This window comes from Symphalangus syndactylus, chromosome 14 (genome assembly GCF_028878055.3).
Source record: "Symphalangus syndactylus isolate Jambi chromosome 14, NHGRI_mSymSyn1-v2.1_pri, whole genome shotgun sequence".
Classification (NCBI taxonomy): domain Eukaryota; kingdom Metazoa; phylum Chordata; class Mammalia; order Primates; family Hylobatidae; genus Symphalangus; species Symphalangus syndactylus.
In genome coordinates this window covers 77,379,262-77,407,233 of record NC_072436.2, presented here as the reverse complement: position 1 = coordinate 77,407,233, position 27,972 = coordinate 77,379,262, and the positions used below count along the sequence as shown (strand labels likewise).

At 37.6% G+C, this 27,972-nt stretch overlaps 1 protein-coding gene and 1 pseudogene across 4 annotated transcripts in view; both read right to left on the bottom strand.

Moving 5' to 3' along the window:
- Positions 1–27,972, bottom strand: part of WDPCP (WD repeat containing planar cell polarity effector) — a 515,554-nt gene that overhangs the window by 138,569 nt on the left and 349,013 nt on the right. The gene's annotated exons all lie outside the window — the stretch shown is intronic.
- On the bottom strand, positions 304–11,003 carry LOC134732371 (mitochondrial fission regulator 2-like; annotated as a pseudogene).

The following is a 27,972-nucleotide window of genomic DNA, read 5'->3' as shown; positions in this document are numbered from 1 at the left end:
ATCATCTCAGCCCAAAATCTCCTTAAGCTGATAAGCAATTTCAGCAAAGTCTCAGGATACCAAATCAATGTGCAAAAACCACAAGCATTCCTATACACCAATAACAGAGAAGCCGAGAGCCAAATCATGAGTGAACTCGCATTCACAATTGCTTCAAAGGGAATAAAATACCTAGGAATCCAGCATACAAGGGATGTGAAGGACCTCTTCAAGGAGAACTACAAACCACTGCTCAATGAAATAGAAGAGGATACAAACAAATGGAAGAACATTCCATGCTTATGGATAAGAAGAATCAATATCGTGAAAATGGCCATACTGCCCAAGGTAATTTATAGATTCAATGCCATCTCCATCAAGCTACCATTGACTTTCTTCACAGAATTGGAAAAAACTACTTTAAAGTTCATATGGAGACAAAGGAGCCCACGTTGCCAAGACAATCCTAAGCCAAAAGAACAAAGCTGGAGGCGTCATGTTACCTGACTTCAAACTATACTACAAGGCTACGGTAACCAAAACCAGCATGGTACTGGTACCAAAACAGAGATACAGACCAATGGAACAGAATAGAGCCCCCAGAAATAATACCACACATCTACAACCATCTGATCTTTGACAAACCTGACAAAAACAAGAAATGAGGAATGGATTCCCTATGTAATAAATGGTGCTGGGAAAACTGGCTAGCCATAGGTAGAAAGCTGAAACTGTATCCCTTCCTTACACCTTATACAAAAATTAATTCAAGATGGATTAAAGACTTAAATGTTAGACCTAAAACCATAAAAACTCTAGAAGAAAACCTAGGAAATACCATTCAGGCCATAGGCATGGCCAAGGACTTCGAGACACGGTATTCTTAAGAGTCCAGACTTTTCAGACCTCCACACTAGCATATTCCAGCATACAGAGTTTATTTGACTTCATTTAACAGAAGAGAAGATCCTTTGAAATGTAGTGAAAGACAGGCTGGTGTATTTTTGCAATCTTTCCTTCTAAGTTTAGACACAGATTTTGTTGCTGATACCTTGGTCAACAGCTGCTGTGTTTATCAGTTTCGCTTTAGTTCACTGTCCTTACTGTGAAATGTGATGGCCAAACCTTGAAGTTATTGAACTAGAAAATGGGGAAGGCTCTCAAGATGTATTTACTTTCTCAAAAGAATCTTGAAATGCAAATTTCTGCGTAAGTGCATGAGATATTAAAGACAGGGGGTCCTAATATGAATTTTGTCTTTTCCTCTTATGAATGGGTTTGCTGCTAGGTGACCATTCAATCACATTAAGCTTAACCTTTTTCATATCCTTTAGAACATCCAATATGTTTGGAATATATTTCTCTGTCTTTTTTTTAATGATAATTATAACTGGTCTTACTAGCACCTGCATGCTCTTTGTTCATTTCAGTAGCTGGATTATCTGAGTTACAAATATTAGATCCTGGTTGTACAGGAGGAATATGGAGGCTGGAGAGAAGAAAACTGAGGAGGAAGTGGTGGTGGAGGAGAAGGAAGCAAGGAGGAAAAGAAAGCATTGAACTTGGAAACTGATCTGACTCCAAGTTGGAAACTCATCTGAGCAGCCCCCAATGCTGGCATTTGTCTCAAACTAATGGGCCTGTCATTCAAGCCAAGGGAGCTAGAATTTGTACTCTTTTTAAATTCCCGCATTTCCACAATTGCAGCAATCTGACAGCCAAAACAAAAATTAACTTCAAGGACAACTTTTTTAAATTGCAGCTTCATTTGCAGGCAGATCTTTTTTCACCGGTTTGTTATGTCTTAGGGCAGGTGACAATGGATCCCAAATTAATTGCAAAATATGGAAAAATTCAATTTTTTTCTTTTCTTTTTTCTGTATACTATTATAAAATCAGAGCTAGCTGGCTTCTTCATCATTTGCCACACAGAAAATATCAGCAAAAGATGGAACCATAAATCCACAGTCTACACAGTTCAAGAGTGGGACCAACTCAAAATTAAGTCCTCTACAAAGTTCTAATGGAAGCATTTTCCCAATAATACAAATGATATTCCTACTTGATCCACATTCTTTCTCAAATCAGTAAAACTTCATCTAGAGGAACGCCAAAATATTCCAGCATCTCTCTTAAGATATTCAATATGAGAGACATCCACGAAGCAAATACAAAAGCCAATTCAAGGAAACTATCAGTTTTTCGGTATCTTCCTCTGAACCTGAAGCCAAGCCTCCTGGCAACCACCAGCACATCAAGCAGAGGGCATTATGAATCCCTGTCTTAGAATCCTCAATTCAAGAATTCTGGAATGCACAGGTTCTGGTCCAGGAGTGCTCAGATGTTGACCTAGTGACTGCCTGCATACCTCGACTTGCAGGCCACAGACATTAATGATGCCCTCACTTAAGGGTATGAGGTTGATCTGGTGCCAAGCCCTGGAGCCCCTTGCTCAGCCAAGGTTAACTCTGCAGGAGGTGCAGCCATCTCCTCCTGTGCCCAACCAACCTACCCAGTATTCCATTTATAGATTCAGCATAGTATTATAAAAATTAAGAACATATGCTTAGGGTAAAAAGGACCTATATGTAACAATCTCTCAGCATCGTAATTTTTACTCATGGGTAAAACAGATATGTTGTGAGGTGGCTGTAACCATAAAATGAGATAATGTATGAACAGTGTTCAACACATTCTCCAACATACAGTAAATACTAAATAAGGGTGGCTAAAATCACAATACCTAGATTCTGGCTCTAGTTCTTGCACCAATCAGTATGTTAACTTTGAGCAAGTCACCTAGCCTGAGTTTCATCGAAAAGAATAAATGGGTATAACAACACCTGTTACCATCTATCTTTTAGTGTTGTTGAGATAACAATATTAAATGAAGTGGGCACTGTAGCTTGCACCTGTAATCCCAGCTACTTGGGAAAATGAAGCAGGATGATTGCTTAAGCCCACGAGTTTGAGGCTGCAGTGAGCTATGACCATGCCACTGCACTCCAGCCTGGGTGACAGAGCAAGATTTCATCTCTTAAAAAAATGATTCAAGTAATCCCTTTGAAAGCTGGAATGTCTATAAAATGGATGATATGATAATTTGGATGGCGGTTGAGAGCATAAATAACATAAAAATGTCATTTTAAAGTCTATATAATCAAGAAAGCTGTGGCTAGCTTTTGTTAATTTTGTAGACAATACACGGGTGATAAACATTAAATAAGAATCATTTTTCCCTGTGATTAGTTTATTATGGTACTTAGAATCAGAAAACTTAGTTAATATGAATATTTTGTCCTATTCAGGAATAAGATATTAACACAAATTTATGTATACTGTAGTATAGAATGTATGACAAGTGTACTGATGGTTTTTGTTGAGAAGAAATGCCCTCTTTGGCTCTATAATTCACTTCTAACAGAAATGACATATTGTTATGTTATCAGATTAATAACTATTTGTAAAGCCCTTCAAAGATGAAAAGCACTCCATAAATGCTTAGCATTTATTATCACTAATAGAAACATCATTAAGCTCTTCTTCAAAATGCTGTGAAGACAGAAGAAGATAAATAACTAAAATTAGAGCAGAACTAAAGAAACTGACACCAAAAAATATATAAAGGATAAATGAAAAGTTGGTTCTTTGAAAGGATAAACAAGATTAATAGGCCACTAGCTACATTAACAAAAAGAGAGAAGATCCAAATAAGCACAATCAGAGGTGACAAAGGAGACATTACAACAGACCCCACAGATATACAAAAGATCCTCAGAAACTGATACAAACACCTCAATGTACACAAAGTGGAAAATGTAGAGGAAACAGATAAACTCCTGGAAACACACAACCACCCAAGATTCCCAAGATTGAGCCAGAAAGAAGTTGAAACCCTGAACAGAACAGTAAACAACAAGTTGTGAAAATGAATCAGTAATAAAAAGGCTACCAATCCAAAAAAGCCCTAGCCCAGAAGGATTCGCAGGTGAATTAAACCAGATGTACAAAGAAGAACTTGTACCAATCCTACTGAAACTATTCCAGAAATTAAGTAGAAGAGAACTCCTTCTTAACTCATTCTATGAAGCCAGAACCACCTTGATACCAAAACCTGGCAAAGACACAATGAAAACAGAAAACCACAGGCCAACATCCCTGATGAACATATATGCAAAAATCCTCAATAAAATTCTAACACATCGAATCCAGCAGCAAATTAAAAAGTCAATTCACCATGATCAAGCAGGCTTTATTTCTGGGATGCAAGGTTGGTTCAACATATGCAAATCAATAAATGTGATTTACCACATAAACAATTAAAAAAAAAACATATGATCATTTCAATAGACACAGAAAAAGCCTTTGATAACATCCAACATCCTTCTTGATAAAAACCCTCAACAAACTAGGCATAGAAAGAACAAACCTCACAATAATAAGAGCCAGTAAGAGCCATCTATGACAGACATATCTGCATGGGCTGCCCATGCAGCCAACATCATACTGCATGGGCAAAAGCTGGAAGCATTCCCCTTAGGAACAGGAACAACACAAAGAAGCTCACACTCCCATTCAAAAAAGTACTGGAAGTCCTAGTCAGAGAAATCAAGAGAAGAGAAAGAAATGAAAGGCATCCAAATAGGAAAAGAGGAAGTCAAATTATCTCTCTTTGCTGATAATATGCTTCTGTACATAGAAAACCCTAAATACTTCACCAGGAGACTCCTAGACCTGATAAATGACTTCTGTAAAGTTTTGGATACAAAATCAATGTACAAAAATCAGTGCCATTTCTATATCCCAATAACGTTCAAGCTGAGAGCCAAGTTAAGAACATAATCCCACTTACAGTAGCCACACACAAAATAAAATACTTAAGAATACACCTAACCAAGAAAGTGAAAGATCTCCACAAGAACTACAAAACACTGCTGAAAGAAATCATAGATGACACAAACAAATGGAAAAACTTCCACGTGCAACGGATTGGAAGAATTAATATCATTAAAATGTCCATACCACCCAAAGCTATCTACAGATTAAATGCTATTCCTGTCCAGTTACCAAGGTCATTTTTCACAAATTTAGAAAAAACTATTCCAAAATTCATATGGAATTTAATAAGAGGCTGAATAGCCATAGCAATCCTAAGCAAAAAGAATAAAGCTGGAGGCATCAGACTATCTGACTTCAAATGACATTACAAGACTGTAGTAACCGAAACAGCATGGTACTGGTACAAAAACAGACAGACAGAATAGAGTGGAACAGAATAGAGAATGCTGAAATAAAGCTGTACGCCTACAACCAACTGATCTTCAACAAAGTCAACAAAAATAAGCAATGGGGAAAGGACTCCCTATATAATAAATGATGCTGGGAAAATAGGCTAGCCATATGCAGAAGAATGAAGCTGGACCCCTGCCTCTCAACATGTACAAAAATTAAGTCAAGATGGATAAGACTTAAATGTAAAACCTCAAAATATAAAAATCCCAGAACAAAACCTAAGAAATACTCTTGTGGAAATCGATACAGCCAAAGAATTTATGACTTGATAGACATCCTCAAAAGCAATTGCAACAGTAACAAAAATGGAATATCGGGACCTGCTTAAACTAAAGAGCTTCTGCACAGGAAAAGAAACTATCAACAGAATAAATAGATAATCTACAGACTGGGAGAAAATATTTGCAAACTACACCTCCAACAAAGGATTAATATCCGGAATCTATAAGGAACTTAAACAAATCATTAAGAAAAAAAAAACCCCATTAAAAAGTGGGCAAAGGTCATAAAAAGACACTTCTCAAAAGAAGACATACAAGTGGCCAAACATTAAAAAAATGCTCAATATCATTAATCATCAGAGGAATGCAAATCAAAACCACAATGAGATACCATCTCACACCAATCAGAATAGCTTTTGTTACAAAATTAAAAAACAACAGATGTTGGCAAGGCTACCGAGAAAAGGGAATGCTTATACACTGTTGGTGGGAATGTAAAAATTAGTTCAGCCCCAGTAGAAAGCAGTTTGAAGATTTCTAAAAAAACTGAGTTGAACTACAATTACATCCAGTAATCCCACTACTGTGTTTATACCCAAAGGAAAATTGTGCTACCAAAGATACCTGGCCTTGTAAGCTTATTATAGCACCACTCACAAGTGCAAAGATATGGAAACAACCTTAGTGCCCATAATGGTGAACTGGATAATGAAAATGTGGTACATATACACCATGGAATACTACATAGTCATAAAAAAGAATGAAATCATGTCCTTTGCACCAACATGGATGCAACTGGAGGCATTATCATAAGTGAAATAATGCAGAAACAGAAAATGAAATATTCTATGTTCTCTTATAAAGTAGGAGCAGCTAAACCCTGGGTACACACAGATGTAAAGATGGGAACAACACACACTGGTGGCTCCAAAAGGAAAGAGGGAAAGAGAGGGGCAAGGGCTGAAAAACTTGTTAGGTACTATATTCACTCTCTGGGTGATAGGGTCAATAGAAGCCGAAACCTCAGCATTAGGCAATATACCCTTGTAACAAACCTGCACATGCATTCCCCTAATCTCAAATGAAAATTAAAAATAAATATTTTCTAAAAAAAAACCAAAATGCAGCTACAGCTTCATGAATTAATTGTTAAATAAGATGGCATGCCCAAAATGGCAGATGGTATATCATGTGAACCTTTTCATGATTATAGCAATAATACAAATTTCTTTTGTTAGACAGCTATTAATAACTATTAGCACCTCACTCTTCAAAGGTTATTTTTGTCTCAGATAATTACGGCACTGAAAAGTGAAATAATTCATTTTTGGTTCTACAGTTTAAGCTAGCACAGAAAAAGGCCTAAGCTTCTGGGAAACTCCTGAATGATTGATGTTGTAAAGCTGCAGTTTCCAATATGGTAGACACTACTGCATGTGACTACTGAATCTTGAAACACGGCTCATGTGACTGGGGAACTACCTTTTAAAATTTTATTTAATTTCAATTAAATTAAAAAATTGATATTCTATCTAGTAATTGTGAATTTTTAAAGAATGTGTACAACAACTTGGGTAACACTACTTCAACTGTAAATTTTATGAAATATGAATATAGATCATTTATTTCCAATGAAACTTTAACATCTGATTTGAGATGTACCCTAAGATGTAGTAGATAATTTAAAATTCTGTCTGTGGCTTGCATTATATTTCTATTGGACATCATTGCTACACAGGTTTAAAGACACACAACAAATCATATATGACATGGACCTTACTCCCTTTTTTAATCCTTCTAGTTCAAACCTAGGAAGTTGGAAGAGTATATGTGAAAGTAGAAAATTTCAGTTCTTGTATTTGTAGAATAGGGGAGTAATAGAACACCTTTTTTTTGATAGGTGAAGACATGGCCTTCAGGAACTATGACCTGGCATTACTTCAGTTATGCACTATTAAATGATTAACAACTAGCTCTCCACAAACCAAACCAGAACCCAAACCAAAAAACAACCAATTTGTAGAGTTTGCCAATTTCCATGACATAAATATTCCTACCAGGGCCAATTTCGAGCTACCAACATGGTCACTGAACATGCAGTTGGGAAGAGATGCACATAATTGTCACTCATGAGGCCGTAGAATCCAGCCTCAGTGCAGACTGGAATACTTTGAGTTGCTGACATCTATATTCTTGAAAGATGTGTGTGTATATATGTGTATATGTGGGAGCTGAAATAGATCAGCTTTAAATTAAATTCTGCCCTATAGCAAAAAGTATTATAGGATTATTATTTCTATGAAAGTAGGGCATTTTCTTTTCTTTTTTTTGAGATGGAGTCTCGCTCTGTCACCCAGGCTGGAGTGCAGTGGCACGATCTCTGCTCACTGCAAGCTCCACCTCCTGGGTTCAGGGCATTTCATTTTCTTTAAGCCTTTGGAAACTATATGACTATAAAAACTCTGATTCTTTCCAAATTCCCCTTGAGAATATAGATTTATGGTTATATGAAGCCATTTTGTAAATTGTAAAATGGTAAAAACAGGTGAAGATATTTAATTTTGATAAAACAAAATACATGATTGTAACTTAGAAACTTTTTAGGCCAACTATGTAACAAAGATTTGTGAATAGAGATTTCCTAGGGACATAATAAGGGCATAGGAAGATTACCTTCAAAATTGATATAAATTCTGACATATTGAGAATTTTATACATGTAAAATATCTGTAAGAGGTCCAAATTTAGCTCTAAAGTTCGATAATTTTATGAGTTTTGTTAGCTAATATATGTTAAATCATTCTGTTTATTTAGAAATTCTTGTTTCTATAATAGCTCCTCTGCTTGGGCACTTTAATGTTATGCTTTTTGCTACACTTTTAAATTTAGCATAACGTCTTTTAAAGGCAGTAACTAAGAGGATTTAATTTAAAAGTATCTTTTGAATAAAGCAATTTCCCCTCTAAGGAAATCCTCTAAGAGAATATTCAAGCTTATTATTTTAGTATGGGTTTGTTTGTACTATTAAATGGATATGAATAAATGATTTTTTCACAGAGTTATATGTTGGCTAGAATTTTATAGTGCCTGAGTTTGGATTCTATTTTGTCATATCTAATCACATGCATAAAATTTTACTGCTGGAAAAGACAGACTCTTCTGTATCTTTATTTTACAATAGAGCAAACTAAGACCCCAAAAAGGGACTTTAAGTGTTATTTGGCTAGTCTTTACTAGTTTAGCCAAGACTAGACCTCAGATTTCCCATCACTCAGTATTTTTTGATTTTTAGAGACAGGGTCTCGCTCTCTTGCCCAGGCTGGAGTGCAGTGGCATGATCACAACTCAGTGTAACCTCAAACTCTTGGCCTAAGTGATCCTCCTACCTCAGCCTCCCAAGTAGCTAGGGCTACAGGTGCGTGCCACCACCCCGAGCTAGCTTTAAAATTTTTGGTAGAGTTGAGGTCTTGATATATTGCCCAAGCTGGTCTCAAACTCCTGGCCTCAAGCTATCCTCCCACCTTGGCCTCTTGAGTCTTTGGGATTACAGGCATGAACCACCATGACTGGCCCATCCTTAGTATTCTTAGTTTGTACCATATAACTGCATAAATCTACTTGTCCATCTACATTTTGGAATTATTGATAGAAGATATTTTTGTTATACTCCACACTAGCTATATTGGACACGTATTCTGTTTATTCTTTAACTACATAGTTTCATTAGTTACCCTTAATGTTATATACCAACCCTTGAGCAAAATTCTTTCATTATTTTCTTATAGAAACTGTGAATATGGGTTATTCTGCCCCAGATTGGCATAATTTGCTAGTCTAATAAGTAAAGCAGGGAAAGAGGTTTGAGACATTCAACTCCTGTCTCAGAAAGAAAAACAGAAGGGCTAAATGCATAACATTTAACATTTGTACCCTTCTCCACAGGAAAAGACCGCTACCTTTTGCTTAGTAACTGTCAATTTATGACTAGGTAAGTTCTGAAGAGTTGACAACTTGTTTTGGAATATAGTAATCTAGTATTTCAGAATTCAAAAATATGTTAAATAACATTTAAATTATGGAAAGTTTCCATCTGAAAATAACTAATTTAGAGAAAATCCATACTTATTCAATAACACCAATTCTTAATTACCATATGTCACATTCTGTGATTGACAACATCATGTCACCACAAAGAAAGGAACAAAGGTTTGATAATCATAGCATACTTAATAAGTTTACTGAAAACTGTACATCTCTTAAGATACACAAGTAATACAGTCTTGTATAGACCTCTGCAGTCAAGCAAGCAGTTAGTCTTTGATGTGCTCATAATTATGAAATATTTAGGATGTCTTTAGGGAAAGATGCCTATAGGTAGGAAGGTTTAGATCAAAACTGACATCATTACATAATAAAGGAGGAAGGGTGAAGTGAAGCCAAAAGTAGATTGGCAGGAATATACCTAAGTCAAACAAATAATATAATGCACCCTGTAATGCACAGTATAGGAAGTTAAACAGTTGGCCACAGTTTCAATTGTTTATAGAATTAAAAACTGCTTTTGTAGTTTCATTTTAGAAGAATTTTATATTTATAATAAGATATTTAAAGTATAAGAGCAAATCTTTACCTTCATCCATGTATCACCTCTTGGATAGAATTTTTATATATTTTTACAATGGTACCATGATTTTTAATTTTTAAAGTATTTTTAGAGACAGTCTTGCTCTGAGGTCAAGGCTAGAGTACAGTGGCCTGATCATAACTCCCTGTGACCTCAAACTCCTGGGCTCAAATGATGTTCTCACCTCAGCTTCTCAAGTAGCTAGATTACAGATGTTTGCCACCATGCGCAGCTAAATTTTTAATTTTTGTAGACATGAGGTCTCACTGTGATGTCCAGGCTGGTCTCAAACTTCTGGGCTCAAGCAAACCTCCTGCCTCAGTCTCTGCAAGTGCTGGGATGACATGTGTGAGCCACTGCACCTAGGCTTATGATTTAATGCCATTTTAGGAAGAAGATAACATAACAAATCAAGCTTTTGAATGATTTTTAAAATGACATGGTAATGTGGTGATGACATATCTCTGGTAACAAAAAGGAAGATAAATAATGATTCCAATTTTGTTAAATATATGCATAGAAAAAAGGGAATTAAATACACTAAAATAACTCTTTTTATCAGTTATCTCCAGGTAATAATAAGAGTGATCTTTATCTTTTACGTTCTTTATACTACATTCTCTAAAGTTACCCATTTAAGCATGAATAAGCTTTTATATCAGAATTTTAAAATACATTTTAAAAGGAGATGGCAACTTATAATGCTACAGCTTTTTTATAGCATAGTATCTGCAAGATCATATATGATAAATGTATTTGGAAATATAATGCATTTGGAAGGATTTCATAATATGCAAATTTGTAGACAGCCACATTAAGTACAGCTGGGATGTCTTTGAAAAGGATTTCTTTTATATTTTCATTTCTCTGCATATGAGGATTATATAAAAGAAGTTGTTTCTCTATGTTTTTCTTTTTCTAAATAATATTCTTCAAATAAGAAGTTAACCAGGCACGGTGTTGCATTCCTATAGTCCCAGCTACACAGGACGCTGAGGCAGGAGGATCGCTTGTGCCCAGAAGTTTGAGGCTGCAGTGAGCTATGATTGCGCCACTGCACTCTAGCCGTGGCAAGAGAGCGAGACATTGTCTCTAAAAAATAAATAAATGCTATTCTTCAAATCTCAGTGTAAAAGATGAACTGCTAGCTGTCCCCAAATGGCTTTTGCTTTTATAGTAACTGGTGTTTTGCTGGGTGCATTATCACCCCACTAAAAATGCTTTCCAGACTTTCTTACGGTTAGTGTAGCCTTATGAACAGGTTCTGTCCAATGGGATATGTACAGAAGTGATATGTAACAACTCCTGGGTTGTAGCCTGAACAAGATAGGACTATGCTTGCCTCCTTTTTCCTCCTTTTGTAGGCTGGGATGCAAATCTTCAATGATGTAGATGAAGGCTTTACCCTAGAGATGATAAAGTAACACAATAGATAAGGCCTGGTAATCTAATACCAGCATGCCTTACCAGTCCTGGAACATGTTCCAGGATTGTTATACAAGAAGGAAAGAAAATTCTCTTCCTGAAGTTACTGGGTTTTATGGTCCCTTGTTTTACAGTAGCTTAGACTATTTCACTTCATAACTGTATTGTACTGTAGACAGATGTCAATCTGACTTTTCAAGCTTATGCTAAAAATGACACAATATAAAAATACAGTCTTATTTAAGGGAAAACTTATTGAATGGCCATCTCTATTATTTCCTCACACAAATGGCTGGTGTGATAGAGTATCTCACTGTGGTTTTGATTTGCATCTCTCTGATGATTAGTGATGATTAGCATTTTTTCATGTTTCTTGGGGGCTTGTATGCCTTCTTTTGCATAGTTCATGTCCTTTGCGCACTTTTAATTGGGTTATTTTTTTCTTGTGATTTATTTAATTTTCTCATAGATTCTGGATATTAGGCCTTTGTTGTATGCATAGTTTGTGAACATCTCCCATTTTGTAGATTGCCTGTTTACTTCATTGATAGTTTCTATTGCTGTGCTGAAGCTCTTTCATGAAAGCAGAAAACAAAAAAGAGCAGGAGTTGCTATTCTTAGATCATAGAAAACAGACTTTAAACCAGCAAGCATCAAAAATGACAAAGAAGGGTATCATATAATGATAAAGTGTTCAATTTATTAAGAAGACTTAACTATCCTAAATGTATATACACCCAACATTGGAGCTCCCAAATTCATAAAACAAGTACTTCTAGACCTATGAAAAGACTAAGACAGCCATGCAATTAGAATGGGGGACTTCAAGGGCTTCAACAGCACACTGACAGCATTAGACAGGTCATCAAGGCAGAAAAGTAACAAAGAACTTCTAGACTTCAACTCGACACTTGGCCAATTAGACCTAATAAACATCTACAGAATGCTCCATGCAACAATCACAGAATATACATTCTTCTCATCTGCACACATAACATATTCTAGGATTGACCACATGCTTGGCCATAAAGCAAGTCTCAATAAATGAAAAAAAAATTAAAATCATACCAAACAACACTCTTAGACCACAGTGCAATAAAAATAGAAATCAATATCAAAGGTCTCTCAAAACCACACAATTACATGGAAATTAAACAACTTACTCTTGAATTACTTTGGGCATTAAGGCAGAAATAATTTCTTGAAATTAATGAAAACAGAGACACAACTTACTGAAATCTCTGGGTGCAGTAAACACAGTATTAAGAGGAAAGTTTATAGTTAAACACCTACATCAAGAAGTTAGAAAAATTTCAAATTAACAATCTAACATCACAAATAGAGGAACAACAACAACAACAAAAAACTAACCCCAAAGATAGCAGAAGAAAAGAAATAATATCAGAGCAAAACTGAACAAAATTGAGAGGCAAAAATCCATACAAAGATCAATGAAACCAAAAGTTGGTTCTTTGAAAGGACAAACAAGATTGGTAAACTGCTAGCTTGGCTAGATTAACAACGAAAAAAAGAGAGATCCAAATAAGCATAATCCGAAATGACAAACATGACATTACGACTGATCCCATAAAGATATAAAAGATCCTTAGAGATTATGATGAACACCTCTATGCACACAAACTGGAAAATCTAGAGGAAATGGATAAATTTCTGTAAACACACAACCTCCCACTACTGAGCCAGGAAGAAATTAAAACCCTAACAGACCAATAACAAATTCCGAAATCAAATACGTAATTTTTAATAAGTCCAGCTATTTCTGAGGTAGAGCCACATTTCTCCTCTTTGCTGCTAGTATGTATCCTATGATTGCAGTGACGTATTCCCATTTTCACTTATTTTGAGATGGGTGTCAGTCAGTTATCCTTATTAACATAATTCACAGGCCAAGTCCTATCTGCAACTTCTATCAGCGTGACGTTGACTAGAGAGTTTAATCCATTACATTTAAAGCATAGGTTGAGCATCCTCAATCCAAAAATCCAAAATCTGAAATGCTCCAAAATCTGAAATTTTTTTGAGTGCCAATATTGATGGCATAACTGGAAATTCTACATCTGACCGCCTGTGACAGGTGGCAATAAAAATGCATGTACACACAGTTTATTAAATGTTCCCAAGGAAGAAAGACCTTCCCCCACCCCCTCAGCTGTCATATCTTTTCCACACACAGCTAGATGCCCTCACACAAGCACACCCACAAAGGTTAATAAAATGGCACAAGTGCAAGCCAGGTGTGCCAATGTCAGGTTCCCCATGATACCCTGCATGAGGCCAAGACCTATGTGTATTACTCACTGTGTCGTTTTGTGTATTCTCTGCTCTTTGTAAAGATATTCATGAAATGTCCAAATAGTCTATATTAAATAATTGTACGGGTAACAGTGATAAGAAAAAGAAGCATTTATATTTATTGCATAGAAAGTCGAGCTTTTTGAGAAACAGGACAGTGGTGTAAGTGTAAAACATCTGGCCGGGCGCGGTGGCTCACGCTTGTAATCCCAGCACTTTGGGAGGTCGAGGCGGGCGGATCAAGAGGTCAGAAGATCGAGACCACGGTGAAACCCCGTCTCTACTAAAAATACAAAAAAAATTAGCCAGGCGTGGTGGCGGGCGCCTGTAGTCCCAGCTACTCGGAGAGGCTGAGGCAGGAGAATGGCGTGAACCCAGGAGGCGGGGCTTGCAGTGAGCCGAGATTGCGCCAGTGCACTCCACCCTGGGCGACAGAGCAAGACTCCGTCTCAAAAAAAAAGTGTAAAACATCTTAGAGAGCAGAAGGGTGTTGGAATGACCACCATAAATGACTTGTATAAACAGGAGGATAAACTATTGTTTTATGCTAAAAGTGATTAAGTTAATGAAAAATAGAAAAACAATGCATGCCATAAAGTTAAAAATGCAGATTTTGATCATATATTGAGTAGATCCATCAGTATTGCAGTGAACACATGCCACTTATTGGTATACTGATCCTGAAACAAGCAAAGATCATGATGAACTAAAAATTGAAGGGAACTGTGGATATTCAGTAAGCTCGTTGCAGAAATTTAAGAAAGATATGGCATTCAATTTTTATTATTACTTTTAAATATGGGCACATAATAGTGCTATATATTTATGGGTACATGTGATGTTCGATATAGGGATAAAATATGTAATAAATCAGGATAACTGGGGTAGCCATCACCTTAGCACTTACTATTTTTCGTGTTAGGAACATTACAATTCTACTCTCTTAGTTGTTTTAAAAATTTGTGGTGATAAAGCATCTGCTGATTATAAAGCAGTGGACAAATTCACTGACGAGTTCACTAAGGTCATCAGAAATAAAAATCACCAGAACAAGTCTATAATATTGATGAAACATCACTGTTTTTGTTACTGCCCCAGGTGAGACAGCCCCTATATGAATTAAGGATACCAATGACAGAAGAACTCTGCTGAGATATGTTAATACAGCAGGCCCGCATAATTATAAACTTGCTATGATAGGCAAAAGTTTGCATCCTTGCTATTTTCCAGGAGTGAATTTCTCACCAGTGCATTATTATGCTAACAAAAAGGCATGGATCACCAGGGACATCTTTCCTGGTCGGTTTCACAAACATTTTATACCAGTGGCTTGTGCTCACTGCAGGGAAGCTGGCCTGGGTGATGACTGCAAGATTTTGTTATTCCTTGATAACTTCTGCTCATCTTCCAGCTGAAATTATCTTTAAAAAGTGTTTATGCCATGTATTTTCCCCCAAGTGTGACTTCATTAATTAAGCCATGTGACCAGGGTGGGTATCCTTAGATCAATGAAGAGTAAATATAAAAACACTTTCTTAAAGAGCATCCTGTCAGCAGGGAGCAGAGGCATGAGTGCAGAAGGTTTTCAAAAGGATGTTTAGCATGAAGGATGCCACATATGCTTTTGCCAACACTTTGAACACATGACTAGAGACACAGTTGTGCATGACTGGCACAATCTCTGGCCTGTGATTATGTTAACTGATGATGATAAACAAGGTGGTGACTTTGAAGGATTCTGTATGTCAAGTGAGAGAAAAATGTCTGACCTCCTTACATATGCAACAAATATACCTTCAGAGTCCATCAGTAAGCTGGAAGAGGTGGACATTGAAGAGGTTTTCAAAACCAATAAGGAGCCTCCAGTTGTTCATTCATTGACCAATGGTGAAATAGCCAAAAGGGTTCTGAATCAAGGTGATTATGATAATAGTGATGATGAAACTGTTAACACTGCAGAAAAAGTGCTTGGAAGTGACATTGTGAAAATGTGTTATGGGCTTATTGAAAGACTAGAGCAGCATGAACAAGAAATCATGTCAGTTTATAAAACCAAAAAGAAATGTGTAAGACAAAAACCTTTGTTATGAGGCAGATAACTCTAAAGGAAACACTTCAAAATGCCATTGAACAGGATTTCTTCTTATCCCTAGATGACCCGCTTCTGGACTCTTTAACTGCTGCTGCTGTTTTTCTCACCCAGAAAAATAAAATTCCCTATGCAGTAATCTTTTACTCAAAACACAGCATTGTAGGTAGAGGCAGAAAGCTTGCCATTGTTTGTTGTTGCTGTTGTGTAACAGCTGCTAACAGGTATTCTGATGATGCTACTGTAATACTTCGTTATCCTGAACACATTTTTTTACTGTAGTAATGGTATGTCATATATTTACTCTTAAGTACTTATGAATGAATGTGTATGAAAATGACTGCTTATTGGTAGCATATAAATTCAGTCAGGAATGATGGTGATGCCAAACAATCACAGATTGTCCACATGGGTGGCTGAGACAGTGACACCTTTACGTTCTAATGGTTCAATGTAGAAAGCTTTGTTGCATGCACAAAATTATCAAAAATATTATATAAAATTGCCTTCAGGCTATGTGTGCGAGGTGTTTTGTGTTTAGACCTGGGTACCATCCTCAAGATATCTCAGTATGTACCTGCAAATATTCCAAAATAGAAAAAAAAACAAACCACCAAACAAACCCCAAATCCAAAACACTTCTGGTCACAAGCATTTCAGACAGTGAACAGTTAACCTATAATTACTGATAGAGAAGGACTTATGTCTTAGGGCTGTTTTTTGTTTGTTTGTTTTGTTTTGTTTTTTACATATAGGCTTTTTCTTACACATTTCCTTCACTGCTGCCTTCTTTTGTTTTTAGTTGTGACATGTTTTGATTCCCTTCTAATTTCCTTTTGTACACATTCGATAGTTATTTTCTCTGTGGTTATCATGGGAATTATGTATAACATTCTAAAGTTACAACAATCTAATTTAAATTGATATCAAATTAACCTCAAGTGTATACAAAAACTCTTATAAAGCATTGTCACTTCCCCTACTTTGTTATTGATGTCACAAACTACATCTTTATATGAGTACCTACTGAAGAGCTTTATAATTATTTTTATGCCTTTGTGTTTTTTTCTTCTTCTTTTTAAACCTTTTTTAATTTTATTATTATTATACTTTAAGTTTTAGGGTACATGTGCACAACGTGCAGGTTTGTTACATATGTATACATGTGCCATGTTGGTGTGCTGCACCCATTAACTCGTCATTTACATTAGGTATGTCTCCTAATGCTATCCCTCCCCACTCCCCCTACCCCAGGACACTCCCGGTGTGTGATGTTCCTCTTGCTGTGTCCATGTGTTCTCATCGTTCAATTCTCACCTATGAGTAAGAACATGCAGTGTTTGGTTTTTTGTCCTTGCGATAGTTTGCTGAGAATGATGGTTTCCAGTTTCATCCATGTCCCTACAAAGGACATGAACTCATCATTTTTTATGGCTGCATAGTATTCCATGGTGTATATGTGCCACATTTTCTTAATCCAGTCTATTGTTGTTGGACATTTAGGTTGGTTCCAAGTCTTTGCTATTGTGAATAGTGCTGCTATAAACATACGTGTGCATGTGTCTTTATAGCAGTATGATTTATAATCCTTTGGGTATATACGCAGTAATGGGGTGGCTGGGTCAAATGGTATTTCTAGTTCTAGATCCCTGAGGAATGGCCACACAGACTTCCACAACGGTTGAACTAGTTTACAGGCCCACCAACAGTGTAAAAGTGTTCCTATTTCTCCACATCCTCTCCAGCACCTGTTTTTTCCTGACTTTATAATGATCACCATTCTAACTGGTGTGAGATGGTATCTCATTGTGGTTTTGATTTGCATTTCTCTGATGGCCAGTGATGATGAGCATTTTTTCATGTGTTTTTTGGCTGCATAAATGTCTTCTTTTGAGAAGTGTCTGTTCATATCCTTTGCCCACTTTTTGATGGGGTTGTTTTTTTCTTGTAAATTTGTTTGAGTTCATTGTAGATTCTGGATATTAGCCCTTTGTCAGATGAGTAGGTTGCAAAAATTTTCTCCCATTCTGTAGGTTGCCTGTTCACTCTGATGGTAGTTTCTTTTGCTGTGCAGACGCTCTTTAGTTTAAAGAGATCCCATTTGTCAATTCTGGCTTTTGTTGCCATTGCTTTTAGTGTTCTAGACATGACGTCCTTGCCCACGCCTATGTCCTGAGTGGTATTGCCTAGGTTTTCTTCTAGGGTTTTTATGGTTTTAGGTCTAACATTTGAGTCTTTAATCCATCCTGAATTAATTTTTGTATAAGGCGTAAGGAAGGGATCCAGTTTCAGCTTTCTACATATGGCTAGCCAGTTTTCCCAGCACCATTTATTAAATAGGGAATCCTTTCCCCATTTCTTGCTTTTGTCAGGTTTGTCAAAGATCAGATAGGTGTAGATATGCGGCATTATTTCTGAGGGCTCTGTTCTGTTCCATTGGTCTATATCTCAGTTTTGGTACCAGTACCATGCTGTTTTGGTTACTGTAGCCTTGTACTATAGTTTGAAGTCAGGTAGGGTGATGCCTCCAGCTTTGTTATTTTGGCTTAGGATTGACTTGGTGATGCGGGCTCTTTTTTGGTTCCATATGAACTTTAAAGTAGTTTTTTCCAATTCTGTGAAGAAAGTCATTGGTAGCTTGATGGGGATGGCATTGAATCTATAAATTACCTTGGGCAGTATGGCCATTTTCACGATATTGATTCTTCCAACCCATGAGCATGGAATGTTCTTCCATTTGTTTGTATCCTCTTTTATTTCATTGAGCAGTGGTTTGTAGTTCTCCTTGAAGAGGTCCTTCACATCCCTTGTAAGTTGGATTCCTAGGTATTTTATTCTCTTTGAAGCAATTGTGAATGGGAGTTCACTCATGATTTGGCTCTCTGTTTGTCTGTGATTGGTGTATAAGAATGCTTGTGATTTTTGTACATTGATTTTGTATCCTGAGACTTTGCTGAAGCTGCTTATCAGCTTGAGGAGATTTTGGGCTGAGACAATGGGGTTTTCTATATATACAATCATGTCATCTGCAAACAGGGACAATTTGACTTCCTCTTTTCCTAACTGAATACCCTTTATTTCCTTCTCCTGCCTGATTGCCCTGGCCAGAACATCCAACACTATGTTGAATAGGAGTGGTGAGAGAGGGCATCCCTGTCTTGTGCCCGTTTTCAAAGGGAATACTTACAGTTTTTGCCCATTCAGTATGATATTGGCTGTGGGTTTGTCATAGATAGCTCTTATCATTTTGAGATACGTCTCATCAATACCTAATTTATTGAGAGTTTTTAGCCTGAAGGATTGTTGAATTTTGTCAAAGGCCTTTTCTGCATCTATTAAGATAATCATGTGGTTTTTGTCTTTGTTTCTGTTTATATGTTGGATTACATTTATTGATTTGTGTATGTTAAACCAGCCTTGCATTCCAGGGATGAAGCCCACTAGATCATGGTGGATAAGCCTTTTGATGTGCTGCTGGATTCGGTTTGCCAGTATTTTATTGAGGATTTTTGCATCGATGTTCATCAAGGATATTAGTCTAAAATTCTCCTTTTTTGTTGTGTCTCTGCCAGGCTTTGGTATCAGGATGATGCTGGCCTCATAAAATGAGTTAGGGAGGATTCTCTCTTCTCCTCTTGATTGGAATACTTTCAGAAGGAATGGTACCAGCTCTTCTTTGTACCTCTGGTAGAATTCGGCTGTGAATCCATCTGGTCCTGGACTTTTTTTGGTTGGTAAGCTATTGATTATTGCCTCAATATCAGAGCCTGTTATTGGTCCATTCAGAGATTAAACTTCTTCCTGGTTTAGTCTTGGGAGGATGTATGTGTTGAGGAATTTATCCATTTCTTCTAGATTTTCGAGTTTATTTGCTTAGAGGTGTTTATGGTATTCTCTGATGGTAGTCTGTATTTCTGTGTGATTGGTGGTGATATCCCCTTTATCATTTTTTATTGTGTCTATTTGATTCTTCTCTCTTTTCTTCTTCATTAGTCTTGCTAGTGGTCTATCAATTTAGTTGATCTTTTCAAAAAACCAGCTCCTGGATTCATTAATTTTTTGAAGGGATTTTGTGTCTCTATTTCCTTCAGTTCGGCTCTGATCATATTTCTTGCCTTCTGCTAGCATTTGAATGTGTTTGCTGTTGCTTTCCTAGTTCTTTTAATTGTGATGTTAGGGTGTCAATTTTACATCTTTCCTGCTTTCTCTTGTGGGCATTTAGTGCTATAAATTTCCCTTTACACACTGCTTTGAATGTGTCCCAGAGATTCTGGTATGTTGTGTCTTTGTTCTCATTGGTTTCAAAGAACGTCGTTATTTCTGCCTTCATTTCATTATTTACCCAGTAGTCTCTCAGGAGCAGGTTGTTCAGTTTCCATGTAGTTGAGCGGTTTTGAGTGAGTTTCTTAATCCTGAGTTCTAGTTTGATTGCACTGTGGTCTGAGAGACAGTTTGTTATAATTTCTGTTCTTTTACATTTGCTGAGGAGAGCTTTACTTCCAACTATGTGGTCAACTTTGGAATAGGTGTGGTGTGGTGCTGAAAAAAATGTATATTCTGTTGATTTGGGGTGGAGAGTTCTGTAGATGTCTATTAGGTCCACTTTGTGCAGAGCTGAGTTCAATTCCTGGGTATCCTTGTTAACTTTCTGTCTCGTTGATCTGTCTAATGTTGACAGTGGGGCGTTAAGATCTCCCATTATTATTGTGTGGGAGTTTAAGTCCCTTTGTAGGTCACTCAGGACCTGCTTTATGAATCTGGGTGCTCCTGTGTTGGGTGCATATATATTTAGGATAGTTAGCTCTTCTTGTTGAATAGATCCCTTTACCATTATGTAGTGGCCTTCTTTGTCTCTTTTGATCTTTGTTGGTTTAAAGTCTGTTTTATCCGCGACTAGGATTGCAACTCCTGCCTTTTTTTTGTTTTCCATTTGCTTGGTAGATCTTCCTCCATCCCCTTATTTTGAGTCTATGTGTGTCTCTGCACGTGAGATGGGTTTCCTGAATACAGCACACTGATGGGTCTTGCCTCTTTATCCAATTTGCCAGTCTGTGGCTTTTAATTGGAACATTTAGCCCATTTACATTTAAAGTTAATATTGTTATGGGTCAATTGGATCCTGTCATTATGATGTTAGCTAGTTATTTTGCTCATTAGTTGATGCAGGTTCTTCCTAGCCTTGATGGTCTTTACAATTTGGCATGTTTTTGCACTGTCTGGTACCGGTTGTTCCTTTCCATGTTTAGTGCTTCCTTCAGGAGCTCTTTTAGGGCAGGCCCGGTGGTGACAAAATCTCTCGGCATTTGCTTGTCTGTAAAGTATTTTATTTCTCCTTCACTTATGAAGCTTAGTTTGGCTGGATATGAGATTCTGGGCTGAAAATTCTTTTCTTTAAGAATGTTGAATATTGGCCCCACTCTCTTCTGGCTTGTAGAGTTTCTGCCGAGAGATCAGCTGTTAGTCTGATGAGCTTCCCTTTGTTGGTAACCCGACCTTTCTCTCTGGCTGCCCTTAACATTTTTTCCTTCATTTCAACTTCGGTGAATCTGACAATTATGTGTCTTGGAGTTGCTCTTCTCGAGGAGTATCCTTGTGGTGTTCTTTGTATTTCCTGAATTTGAATGTTGGCCTGCCTTGCTAGATTGGGGAAGTTCTCCTGGATAATATCCTGCAGAGTGTTTTCCAACTTGGTTCCATTCTCCCCGTCACTTTCAGGTACACCAATCCGACGTAGATTTGGTCTTTTCACATAGTCCCATATTTCTTGGAGGCTTTGTTCATTTCTTTTTATTCTTTTTTCTCTAAACTTCTCTTCTCGCTTCATTTCATTCATTTCATCTTCCATCACCGATACCCTTTCTTCCAGTTGATTGCATCGACTACTGAGGCTTCTGCATTCGTCACGTAGCTCTCATGCCTTGGTTTTCAGCTCTATCAGGTCCTTTAAGGACTTCTCTGCATTGGTTATTCTAGTTATCCATTCGTCTAATTTTTTTTCAAAGCTTTTAATTTCTTTGCCATTTGTTCGAATTTCCTCCTGTAGCTCGGAGTAGTTTGATCGTCTGAAGCCTTCTTCTCTCAACTCGTCAAAGTCATTCTCCGTCCAGCTTCGTTCCATTGCTGGTGAGGAGCTGTGTTCCTTTGGAGGAGGAGAGGTGCTCTGCTTTTTAGAGTTTCCAGTTTTTCTGCTCTGTTTTTTTCCCATCTTTGTGGTTTTATCTACCTTTGATCTTTGATGATGGTGATGTACAGATGGGTTTTTGGTGTGGATGTCTTTTCTGTCAGTTTTCCTTCTACCAGACAGGACCCTCAGCTGCAGGTCTGTTGGAGTTTGCTAGAGGTTCACTCCAGATCCTGTTTGCCTGGGTATCTGCAGCAGTGGCTGCAGAACAGTGGATATTGGTGAATTGCAGATGCTGCTGCCTGATCGTTCCTCTGGAAGTTTTGTCTCAGAGGAGTACCCGGCCGTATGAGGTGTCAGTCCGCCCCTACTGGGGGGTGCCTCCCAGTTAGGCTACTCGGGAGTGTGGGACCCACTTGAGGAGACAGTCCGCCCGTTTTCAGATCTTAAGCTGCATGCTGGGAGAAACGCTACTCTCTTCAAAGCTGTCAGAGAGGGACATTTAAGTCTGCAGAGGTTACTGCTGTCTTTTTGTTTGTCTCTGCCCTGCCCCCAGAGGTGGAGGCTACAGAGGCAGGCAGGCCTCCTTGAGCTGTGGTGGGCTCCACCCAGTTCGAGCTTCCCGGAGGCTTTACCTAATCAAACAACTCTGCAATGGCGGGCGCCCCTCCCCCAGCCTTGCTGCCACCTTGCAGTTTGATCTCGGACTGCTGTGCTAGCAATCAGCAAGACTCCGTGGGTGTAGGACCCTCCGAGCCAGGTGCGGGATATAATCTCCTGGTGTGCCGTTTTTAAGCCTGTTGGAAAAGCGCAGTATTAGGGTGGGAGGGACCCGATTTTCCAGGTACCGTCTGTCACCACTTTCTTTGACTAGGAAAGGGAATTCCCTGACCCCTGTGCTTCCTGGGTGAGGCGATGACTCGCCCTGCTTTGGCTCGCACACGGTGCACTGCACCCACTGTCCTGCACCCACTGTCTGGCACTCCCCAGTGAGATGAACCCGGTAGCTCAGTTGGAAATGCAGAAATCACCCATCTTCTGCGTCGTTCATGCTGGGAGCTGTAGACCGGAGCTGTTCCTATTTGGCCATCTTGGCTCCTCCTCCGCCTTTGTGTTTTTATTCAGGTTGATAATAATAAGTAGTGTTAAAAACTAAAATTATAATAATACTGGTTTTTATATTTGACTGCCCAGTCTTCCTGGACATATAATTCTTGGTTAATCTTTATTTTTTTTCTAGCACTTTAATTACACCTTCTGGCCTCCAAAGCTTCTGCTGAGAAGTCAGAATCCCTTATTATTGAGAATCCCTTGTATATGATGAGTTTATTCTCTCTTGCTGCTTGCAGATTCTCTTTCGACAATTTGATTATAAGGTGTTCTTTGGGTTGATTCTACTTGAAGTTCATTGAGCATCTTACATTTGTGGATCCATGTATTTCCTCAAATTTGGGAGGGTTTTGGTCATTATTTCTTCAAATCATCTTTCTGATCCTTTCACTGTTCAATGAGCATCTTGGATTTGTGGATCCATGTATTTCCTGAAATTTGGGAGAGTTTTGGTCATTATTTCTTCACATAATCTTTCCGATGATTTCTCTCTTCCCCTTCTGGGACTCTCATAATGTATACATTGGTATATTTGATGATGTCCCATAAACCTCATAGGCTTAGTTCACTTCGTAATTCTTCTTGGTCCTTAGAATTGATAATTTCAAATATTGTATCATAAAGTTGGCTGATTTTTTTTCTTCTGCCTACTCAAACCTTGAACTTCTCTAGTAAATTTTTAAATTCAGTTATTGGACTTGTCAGTTGCTTCAGAATTTGTTTGGTTCCTTTTTATAATTTTTCTTTTTTGATATTTTCATTTTGCTCTTATGTGTTTTTTTTTTTTTATATTCTTTAGTTCTTTGTATGGTGAACATATTTAAGGCAGCTGTTTTAAAGACTTTGCCTAGTTAGTAAGATGTCTGTGCTTTCTCAGGTTTGATTTCTACCAATTAATTTTGCTCCTTTGAATAGGCCATGTTTTCCTGTTTCTTTGTATGCCTTGTGGGGTGTGTGTGTGTGTGAAACTGGGCATTTGAAAAAACCATCTCTCCCGGACTTTGCAGACTAGCTGTGTGCTGGGACAGTCCCACTAATTAGCTAGGTTTGCTCTGAGCATAGGAAGTGGCCTGAGGTAAAAGCATATGGTCTTCTCAGGTCTTTTCTGAAATGTGTGTTGACTGGGCCTGTGTGTGGCTTTCTCAATTCCCCTGTATACATGGCTGCTTTTGAATGCCTTAATTTCTTTAAGAAAATGGCCAGTTGCATGGCAGCAGTGATGTCATCTTGAAGCAAAACTGACATGATGACGGATGTTGGACTCCTACATACCAAGGTGTTCTGCAGCAAGTTCTTTAGACAATGCCTGTAGCATAGATAATCCCTAATATGATGTTTTATTTAGCCTCTACAGTGATCATGGGTTTTGGCAATATAACCCCTCATGAGAATGCTTATTTAATCTCTCCAGTTTTGTCAAGAAGGTCTGAGACATTACCAGCTGCATGTCTTTACCTCTGATTTTTTATGTAACTGTGGGGTAACAAGGACAAAGAGCTTCCTATTCTGAAATTTTGCTGTATGTCACTCAGAGTGTGGAACTGAAAGAAGGAAGAGGCTGATGGGAGAGGAATTTTCCAGGTATGGTAGTCTTCCTTTATCCATGGGGTATATGTTCAAAGACCCCCAGTGAATGCTTGAAATAGCAGATATCACCGAATCTGATGGCTGCCAATTCGAACGCCTTTCTGTTTGTGTCTTTCACCTGCAAATTTAATGACTTCCATCATAGCTAAGCACTTATCACACAGTGTGGCTGTAACTTTTGCAGTTTGAGGTGCAACAGTACCACTCACGAATTTCTGTTTCCTTCTTCACAATGTCATGGATAGAGGATTCGTATGTAATGTACTATAGATCTTAGCAAGCTCAGCATATGATATATTTCCTTATTAAGTTGATAACTTTCACCTTTTTACTTACTGAGAGCACCATAAGGTGCATCTCTTTGGTATATCTGAATTGCCAGCATCACTACTCTTGTGCTTTGGAGTCATTATTAAGTAAAATACAGGTTGCTTGAATACAAGCAGTGCTACATCATTACGGTCCATCTTATAACCAAGATGGCTGCTAAGTGACTTATGGGCAGGTGGCATATACAGTGTGGGTACACTGGACAAAGGGATTCACATCCTGGACAAAACAAAATAGCACAGTGTGAGATTTCATCACACTACTCAACAGTGCATGATTTAAAAATTATGAATTATTTATTTCTGGAATTTTCCATATAATATTTTTGGGCTGTGGTTGACTGCAGGTAATTGATACCACAGAAAGGAAATTAGCAGATAAGGGGAGACTACTATAATAACAGTATAAATATCTGAGTTCTTTACCTCAATTGAATGATGATTATTATTTTAATAGCTAGTACCATCATGCTAAGCCTATTAGCAAGGATAAAGATTTACAGCTGTGCAATTAAGCTATAAGTTTCCCCATGTGAATTATAAAAATCTCAAGTTCTATGAATTTATAGCTCTTGCCTGGAATGATGAGAAAGATGAGGGTTGTATGGTCAAAATTTTTGGAAATGTTAAGATAAATAGTTAAGTTTGTGATTTCTGAGAACATTTCATGTACACCAGAAATTTTTAAAGAAATTAGTTCGTCTTAATATATCCTTCAAGTATTTAGCCATATATATTTTATTTTACTGAGTGTTTTATGGCACTATTATATTAAGGAGTTCAATCTGGGAACTATATCCATAGAAAACTGATTAGAATTGCTATAGAGCAGTGGCTCTCAATTTTTTGCAATTTATGGAGCATTTCCACTGTAACCTCATTTCATTGCCTATATAAAAAAGATCTCTCCAAAGTTTATAGAACTAAAGGCCTGCACCAAAAAGTTAGAAGGATCTCAAATTAACAATCTAACATCACACCTAGAGGAACTAGAAAAACAAGAATAAACTAACCCCAAAGATAGCAGAAGAAATGAAGTAACTAATATCAGAGCAGAACTAAATGAACCTGAGATCCAAAAATCCATAAAAAGAATGAACGAAACCAAAAGTTTATACTTTGAAAGGATAAACAGGTATGATAGACCACTCGTTTGATAACAAAGGAAAAAAGGATAATCTAAATAAGCACAATCAGAAATAACAAAGGTAATATTATCAATGATCCCACAGATATACAAAAGATCCTCAGAAACTAATACAAACATCTCAATGCACACAAACTAGAAAATGTAGAGGAAATAGATAAATTCCTGGAAAAACACAACCTCCCAAGATTCAGCCAGAAAGAAAATGAAACCCTGAACAGAACAATAAACAAGTTATCAAATTCAATCAATAATAAAAAGCCTGCCTTTTTTTTTTGTTTTTTTTGAGATGGAGTCTCGCTCTGTTGTCGAGGCTGGAGTACAGTGGCATGATCTCGGCTCACTGCAACCTCCACCTCCTAGGTTCATGCCATTCTCCTGCCTCAGCCTCCCAGGTAGCTGGGACTACAGTCACTCACCATCATACCTGGCTAATTTTTTGTATTTTTAGTAGAGACGGGGTTTCACTGTGTTAGCCAGGATGGTCTCGATCTCCTGACCTCATGATCTGCCCGCCTTGGCCTCCCAAAGTGCTGGGATTACAGGGGTGAGCCACCATGCCTGGCCAGAAAGCCTACCAATTTTAAAAAAGCCCCAGACCAGACGGATTTGCAGCTGAATTATACTAGATGTACAAAGAAGAACTTGTACCAATCCTACTGAAACTATTCCAAAAATCAGGTAGGAGGGAACTCCTTCATAACTCATCCTATGAAGCCAGAACCACCCTGATACCAAAACCTGGCAAAGTCACAATGAAAAAAGAAAACCACAGGCCAATATGCCTGATGAACATATATGCAAAAATCCTCAACAAAATTCTAACACATCGAATCCAGCAGCAAATCAGAAATTTAATTCACCATGATCAAGCAGGCTTTATTCCTGGGATGCAAGGTTGGTTCAACATATGCAGATCAATAAGTGTGATTCACCACATGAATAGAATTAAAAACAAAAAGCATATGATCATCTCAATAGACATGGAAAAAGCCTTTGATAAAATCCAACATCCTTCTTGATGAAAAACCATCAACAAGCTAGGCATAGAAGGAACAGACCTCAAAGTAAGAGCCATCTATGACAAACCCATAGCCAACATCATACTGAATGGCAAAAGCTGGAAGCATTCCCCTTAAGTACAGGAATAAGACAAAGATGCCCACACTCATCATTCCTGTTCAAGAAAGTACTGGAAGTCCTAGCCAGAGAAATCAGGAGAAGACAAAGAAATGAAAGGCATCCAAATAGGTAAAGATTATCTCTCTTTGCTGATGATATGATTCTGTACATAGAAAACCCTAAAGACTTCACCAGAAGACTCCTAGACCTGATAAATGACTTCTGTAAAGTTTTGGATACAAAAATCAACAGAAAAATCAGTGCCATTCTATATACCAATAACGTTCAAGCTGAAAGCCAAGTCAAGAACATAATCCCACTTACAATATCCATATACAAACAAAATAAAATACATAGGAATACACCTAACCAACGAAGTGAATGAAGTACAAAGTACCGCTGAAAGAAATCACAGACGACATAAAGAAATGGAAAAACTTCCACGTGCATGGATTGGAAGAATCAGTATCATTACAATGTCCATACTGCCCAAAGCAATCTATGGATTCAACTCTGTATCTATCAAACTACCAAGGTCATTTTTCATAGAAATAGAACAAAAACCATTCTAAAATTCATATGGAACCAAAAAAGAGCCCAGATAACCAAAGCA